We start from the raw sequence: 6,000 nt of genomic DNA on the forward strand, positions 1-6,000 counted from the left end.
TAGTATAATATATTTCTCCAATGAATACCCGTTTATCATCTGCATTTCTTCTTGCTGTCGCAATTTGAATGGCCAGTAGTGTATTTAATTATATTTTCATCGCTGATGTCTCCAATAATGTTTTCAAAAATACCACGTCGACACACTATAGAGCAGATCGGGTTATAACAGTGGTGTGCGTGCGTGCGTTATTATGTTGGAAACCTCCTCCTGGAATGCCTTTCATGAATGGCTGCACAATAAGTTGAATCACCAGACTGACATATAAATTTGCAGCCAGGGTGCATGGAATAACCATGAGCGTGCTTCTGCTGTCATAGGAATTTGCACCACAGACCATACTTCCAGGTGTAGGTCCCGTGTGACTGATACACAGACCAGGTGGCCATTATCGGCACCGAGGCAGAACCAGCACAACAGACCTCCACCCTGCTCTCTAAGCGGTGGTGTGGGGTCAGTGGAATGCATGTTACAGGATGTTCGACTCGGAGTGTCCTTGAAGTAACCGAATTGTAACAGGTCGTTGTGTCACAGTGGTAGCAACTGCTGCTCAAATTGAACAGACGTCTGAAGGTGAACCTATGGGTTTGAAACCGGTAACGGCGCTGTTTGTCTAAACAAATAGCATTATCAAAAGTGGGTGCTCGTTGTTTTCTTCTTTGCAAGAAACAACCCGTATGTTGTTCACAGCCACGGTCTCAAAATGTCGGTTTTCGAAGAAATAGCAAGTGCTAATACACAAGAGCGTATTTTTAGTTACTTCATATTATAAATTTGGTTAAATTCAATGACAAGAACATGAACACTGTAACGGAAAACAATTTATATAGTAGACAGCAGTTTCTTGAGGTACATTACCATTATGTAGTACATCCAAAAACACAACAGTCAGCGTGATGAGATTAATATTTACAAAATTGACGGTTGGCTCTTACTTCTCCCGATATCTTCAGATGTCCGAAAGAATAGCAAGACAACTCAAGCACATTGGAAGTTGCGGCCGATATTGGATGCGAGCTCGGATGGCCTACAAAGCTCAGGCGGCTGCTTGCGATAAGCAGAATATGCGGGTTCGAATCTCAGAGCTAGCGGGCTGGCACAGTCAGCTTGATGGCGGTTCAAATAGCCCTCTAGGCATCCGGATTTAAGTTTTCCGTGGTTTTCCTGAACAGTTTTAGGATAACGCTGGGATGGTTCCTTCGAAAGGGCACGGCTGATTTCTGTCTCCAGTCCAAGATTGTGCTCTGCATGCAATGATCTAGTCGGTAATGTGACGCTAGAACCTAACTTTCCTTTCTTTCGAATTTCATTGTGGCACAAATTTTCCAATTCCTTGCAATAAGTTTATAACTGCTCATTCTCTCAGCTCAATTATATCCAGAGGCTGCTCTCTTACGTGTAAGCTGGGCGAATGTATCTAAAATGTGCCTCATATACAATAACGCCACAAGTACAAATCACGTTTCCTTTCGCCAGAGAAAGAATACATGCATCGGTTATGAGAAGCACTGAGTTAGATCGTGCCAAGTACAGAGCTGTCTTTAAGCATAATGAATATCATATTTTTTAGTCTCTTTTTATAATGCACGAACGGTACTAGAATTGAGAGTTGCCTTACTGTAATATGTAATCGGCTTTTGCAAATATGACAGCATTTCAAACACTCAAAGCCGTTACACAGCACCTATGTGACATTTCGTATAAAAATCAACGAAAACAATATTCCACCTGTAAATATTGAGAAATTTTAATGTAGTATATAATTTTGGCTTCCCCACGTTCGATGCAAAAAGTTGCCGTGCACCATTATAATTTTTAAGCTCTCAGGTCCCATTCATGACCAAAGCGTGCCTAAAAACTGGTCCTACACGCTATAACGTTCTGTGTTTCACACCAAATGAATACGGAGTACGCCTAGGTATTTTTTATGCTGTTGACACAAAGCACTCAGAAGGTACTGTTCGTAAGCTGTCTTTGATTCAGAGGGGCAGACTGCCGTATGGAAAGTACACTGCTTTGATCTTAACGTTCAAGGTTAGCTACAGTATCTGCGAAACTAAGTAAACCCTGCTCAATATGAAGTAGGCGAGAGGACGGGTTTTCAACCATTCCATGAACCATTTCCTTGAGGTATATGGCATCGACCTGGATACGTCGACGTAGATGTTACGGCAGTTCAGTAAACCCTTCTTTTTTTTAATACAAAAGGATCTGGTTGAAAGTATCCAGCCTGAAACTGAGATGGAAGTCATATAAATGAAATTTTGCTTGTATTACAAAGGTACAAGTTGTGCAATAATGGAAGTCTGGTGTCAACTTGTTCCACTCAATAGTTTTTATCATACGGCTTTTTAAACTAGTGATGTCTTGTCTGTCTCGTTTAAATGCTGAACTAGAATACAATGGCGTCGCGAAATTGTATGTTTTTGACCGTTAACGAAAATCCATCAAAGTTGGCGAAAGTATATGAGGAGTCTGTTCCTTTGTTTGTAATAGTTTCCTTGGCATTGCACCAAAAAAGGCGAAGTCAGTTTCCTTCATCGAGAAGACTATGACAGACGTTCCCTGATATCCAAAACAGGTTCCCCTTATTGAATATCTTGTGGAGAATGGAACAGATATTTAGGTAAAGAGAAGCAAAGATTATAAAAGTTAAAGAGAAATAAATAAAGGGCTTTTTTTTTAAGGCATGTGTGTTCTATCTATATCCTACAAAGGGAGAAATGATCATCACGATAAAATAAGAGGAATCAGGGCTCGCACAGAAAAATTTAAGTGCTGGTTTTTCCCGCGTGCCGTCCGAGAGTGGAACGGTAGAGACAGAGCTTGAATCCTCTGCCAGGCACTTTATTGTGAGTAGCAGAGTAATCACGTAGATGTAGATGTAGAATTACTGCCAAGGGCATAGCAAAAATGTGTGTTTGGCGTATTTGGCAGGAGTTCCCTTCTGGGAGGGTGGGGGGGGGGGGGGGGGGTGTTCGACCGCCTGGTGCATGTCTTTTTATGTGACTTGCACGATGGCGGTTGAGTTTAGACTTTTTCTGCTGATCTACGTCACGCGTTCTCCGAAAGCCAATCAGTGCTCATTAGTGTTCTGAGCGTTTTGCTGTGAATGTTGTATGCAGTGCGAGCGTTATAAGTGATCGTAGCGGGGAATTTAGTGAATTGTTGTGTCATTTGTTGCGAACTATCTTGGTTGATGGCGGTGGTCAGCGACAAATTCTACACAAGCAAGAGAGAGAGAGACATAATTTGTGGAATATACGCTTTCACCAACTGCAAAGTACCTATATGAGCGTACCGCGAAAGTCGCTTGGAACCGGCAACCAATGCAATCCTAGTCATGGTTTCGACCTGCGCGAACCTTCATCTTACGAGGATCGCACTGTAGTAACGCTGTCTAAGTGAAGTCGCTTAGAAAATGAACTTCATGAATGTGTTTTAAGTATATTTCTGCTGGTGACAAACTGTTGAGGCGTGGATGCAAGCAACTGATGAGCGGAAGTTAGGACGTGTGCGGCCCATCGTACCCAAGTGTGAAGGTAGATTGGTCACAGAATACTATCAAGCAGTTAACTACTCAAGTGTTTTGTTAGAGTCGTCGCAGGTGACCTTTTGGTCGTGGCTTGTTATTTAGTGGAATTTGATCAGCTTGGAGAATATCTAATGAATCATTTAGGGCTTTTCCAAACTATCCTGGCGAGGAGTGATAAGTCCTGTATGGCAAAGATCATTAATCGAGTGCCGGCCGCGGTGGTCTAGCGGTTCTGGCGCTGCAGTCCGGAACCGCGGGACTGCTACGGTCGCAGGTTCGAATCCTGCCTCGGGCATGGGTGTGTGTGATGTCCTTACGTTAGTTAGGTTTAAGCAGTTCTAAGTTCTAGGGGACTTATGACCTAAGATGTTGAGTCCCATAGTGCTCAGAGCCATTTGAACCATTAATCGAGTGCCCGCAACATAGATTAGCTGTGTTCTGGCATTTGTACAAAATAAACTCTTACGTGAGTAAAGTTTCCACGTGTGGCTTCTGTGCAAATGGTATCGCCACACTCATGTTTGAGCAAAGTCTGTGAATGCCGATAAGCACCATCTTTGATGCAGCTTCTATGTAACTAAGATTGTGCAACCAGTCAATTTGGGGACACTGGGCCTCCACAAGGTAACATTTACAAGCATTTGTTTCTGTTTATTTGTGGGTGTACTGAAATTCCCCACAGGCGGTTGCGCTGAAAACTTAATAAGGCAGAATTCACATTTCGGAGTGAATTGTGTCCATCAGCGCGTTGTTCGAGTTTGAGGTTCCCAGTAATCTCACGGTCGGCCACTGTATTTCGCTGCGTTCGACAGCAATACAACAGTTAAATTCAGAGGAAGAATTAATTCGGCTGCAAGAGGTTATTAGAAATGTTTCGAGCTGTCTGCTTAATTTTGTCTGGGTGATCTTCACTGGTTAAATATGAAAAGAATTGAACAACGCAATTCTGTAATGTAAGACGGTTCCGGAAGAGATGTAACACTTTGTTCTTCGAGTATGAGAAAGTCAAGAATTTTCAACTTTTATATTACACTGTCTGAGTGGTCAAACAAGTACATGACCTTTCGTATTACATTCACTTCTTGTGTAAGCATCTTCTTCCGACAGTAGTTGTGTAGGTTCGGAATACACAGTCCGTGCCAACTTTCTGTGTTCATCGTTGGTCCAACTCTGGATCGCTCCCGAGTCCAGAGCCAATGGCGTCATCTCGATGTACCAGTCCCACAGTGCACATTAACGTTTCGGTTGCCGTGACAACTAGGAGTTCTGCTTTCCTTGCTGTAGGCCATCACACTGCAGCATACGTGGTGACTTGCCATGCGTGAACAGCTGTACTGTCCCCTATGGTTACGTCTGTGTTGTAGAAGTACTACCGCACCAAACACGACGTAAATGTCAATCATATATTTTAGTTCATTAGATTGATTCAAAACATAGGTTATGTGGTTTATTTTTGTGAAAACAGTTTTTGTATAAGAAACATGTACAAGGTTATAAACTTTCTGCCACGGTTTTACGCTTATGTTGTCCTTAAATTCCCACGATCACTGGCTGTGTTCTCTGCCTGATCCGATCTGCATAAATTTTTGCGTTCCTGTATAGCTATCATAAAGCACTCACTTTTTTAGACTTACCAATATTATCGTTATACTGTGTGGCATGTTACGACTGACGTACACGGAAAAAAAAAATAGCCGGCCGTGTGGCCAAGCGGTTCTAGGCGCTTCAGTCCAGAAACGGGCTGCTTCTACGGTCGCAGGTTCGAATCCTGCCTCGGGCATGGATGTGTGTGATGTCCTTCGGTTAGTTAGGTTTAAGTAGTTGTAAGTCTAGGGGACTGATGACCTCATATGTTGAGTCCCACAGTGCTTGGAGCCATTTGAGCCATTCTGAACAAAAAAAAAAAAAAAAAAAGTGAAACAACGACGCACCACGAAGGAATTATCCAAATGGGACGGAAATCGGAAGAGGTGTTGTACATGCACAGACAAACAAACGATTACAATTTCAGGAAAAGTAATTCAAGAGAAAGACCTTCACAAACAGAGCAGGTCAATAACGCTTCGGCCCATCTATTGCATTTTTGCAAGCAGTTACTCAGCTTGGCACTGACTGATTAAGTTGTTGCTTGTCCCCCTGAGAGATATCGTGCCAAATTCTCTCCAGTTGGTGACTTAGATCGTCAAAAATGCCCATAGTGCTCAATACATTCTCAACTGGGGAGAGATCCTGTTACCTTGCTGGCCAGGGTGGGGTTTGGCAAGCATGAGGACGAGTAGTAGTACCTCTCGTCACTTGCGGACGAACATTATCTTGTTGAAGTGTAAGACCAAGATGGTTTGACACGTAGGGAAACAAAACGAGGTGTAATATATCGTCGACGTACTGTTGTGTTGTAAGGGCGCCGCAGATGACAGCCAAAGGGATCGTGCTACGAAATGAAAAGGCAAACCAGATCATCACTC

The sequence above is a fragment of the Schistocerca piceifrons genome, chromosome 2 (assembly GCF_021461385.2).
Source record: "Schistocerca piceifrons isolate TAMUIC-IGC-003096 chromosome 2, iqSchPice1.1, whole genome shotgun sequence".
Taxonomy (NCBI): domain Eukaryota; kingdom Metazoa; phylum Arthropoda; class Insecta; order Orthoptera; family Acrididae; genus Schistocerca; species Schistocerca piceifrons.